The following is a 2,080-nucleotide window of genomic DNA, read 5'->3' as shown; positions in this document are numbered from 1 at the left end:
AATGTATTAACTTCTGATGTATCCCTAGAAGCTAGATCTGATGGCATGGAAGTGGAGTGGAGTGGAAAATTGTCCCCCCAAGTTTTCCCTTCTTGCAAATGCAAGACTCTGGCCTTTAACACTCTGGATTACTCCACATATTTTTTACTTACTTTCCTACTTTTTCATTCTCTCTCCCTGATTTCCTTGTTTTTCCATTCAGAATTAAAAACAATGCACTGCTTGATCTCACATTAATTACTGGAGACAAAGGTAAAAACTCTTTCTGTACTTTCTTGTAGAACAGTAATGCAGATGCTTTGAGATGGGTATAGATAAGTCATTGACTGCAGGCAGTGGTCCCCAACTCACGGCTCTCAAATATGCGGCATTGTTAGTACTTCCAACACTAGCTAAGCCTTGTATTTTTCTCTTCCTCAGACATTTCTTCAGGTTTTCAGGAAGAACGCATGTTGTCACACACCACTCATTTGCTCAGGGTTGATGCTGCACGAGGACCATCATGTTGAGAAAACTATCTTCCTTGTGCAGCTCATTAGATTGTTTAATGTTTCTTAGTCCAATCTCATTTTAGTCCCCTACATGCTAGTTAATAAAAAAAGACGTATTACTCTCCACTAGCCTTTCACAAGCCACTTTAAACAAAAGTCCACAGTAAGCAATAAGTTTATTTGCACAGATCCTACTGCAGAATCAGACCATAAAATGAGTGTGCAATGTCTAGTGGATAGTGCCTTCAACATCAAAAGTGATCATCCCAGTGGCTAATCTGCATTTTTAATCATAAACCGTGTAAAAAGATTGCTTATCATTCACTTTTAAATATAGCAGCGCAATCCACCATGTTAACTGATGGATACAGAACTTGGCCATAAAAAACCCCAACAAACCAACAACAAAAAAACCCCCAACCCTCACTCAAGTCTGAAAATCTAGACTGTGCCTAAAAACCTCAGTCAAAGCCCTGAAAGGAATATAATCTATGCTGTTAAGAATTTAGGCATGACTTGAATAAATGTAAACTGGCCCATCTGGAATAGATCTACACAGATCTGTATATATCTGATCATACACCCCAAAACTCTTTTTAAAAAAAAAAAAAAAAAAGCCATAAACTATAAATTAAAATCATTAAAGCATTGCATTAAATTTTAAAAGAACAAAGATATATAACTACACTGGACAAAGTTTCCTTAGGACTTTTTAATTAAGCACAACATATATACATTATACAAGTGCAGTGTTTTGTCTGTAGATGATCTATGAGAAGATCTCACCCTAGGCACATGAATATTCTGCAATGCGATAGTCACTAATGATCTTTGCTATTTGAGGACTGCTTTATGGTTTATTTGAAGTGAGTTCACGTCTGTGAGCCTACTACTGCACTATTACATTACAGAGAACATCACCCATGTTTTCAGGCAATCTCATTTTAAAGGGTTGGTCTGACACATAAGATGATCTATCACTTCATCCCTAATAATTAGTAGTTCTGCTTGTGTATGCTAAACAGATTTGTGCACATTGGCTTTCGTATCTTTTTTTTTTCTGACATGAAAAAGCAAGGGAAGGAGAAAGATTAAAAGATGTTACAAAAACATCCTGAAAAAATAACTTTGTAATAACCACAAATTACAGCTGTTATGACAAAAATATTTTTGTAATAATCCTGTGCATCTGCTGTTGTAAACATTCATATTATTTTTAATACAGATAATCTAGAAATGTATCAGCATGAGATTCACAGGGCACAACTCCACCCATGCTGTATTTGACCAACATGAGTGTTCAGCTTGCCTAAGTTTCCAGTAACTGTATTATTTATCAGACACACAAGTTTTAAGAAGAAACAGATCAGACTTTATACCTGCCCATACTAGTTTTGACTGAGAAAACGAAACAAAGCCAACACTTACACACACTTCTCATATTTGACATTGGTGTCCATACAATTACTTGAAGAGGCAAATAATTATGCTGGCTCTCTCATATATCATTCCCCAACTGCATACTTCCTATCAGCTCCACCTCTATTAAGACACATCTCAACAGTAAGACCATTCATGGGATTTTCACC

Source organism: Aptenodytes forsteri, unplaced genomic scaffold (assembly GCF_000699145.1).
Source record: "Aptenodytes forsteri isolate BGI_AS27 unplaced genomic scaffold, ASM69914v1 Scaffold195, whole genome shotgun sequence".
In the NCBI taxonomy this organism is placed as follows: Eukaryota; Metazoa; Chordata; class Aves; order Sphenisciformes; family Spheniscidae; genus Aptenodytes; species Aptenodytes forsteri.
This window is presented reverse-complemented; position numbering follows the sequence as displayed.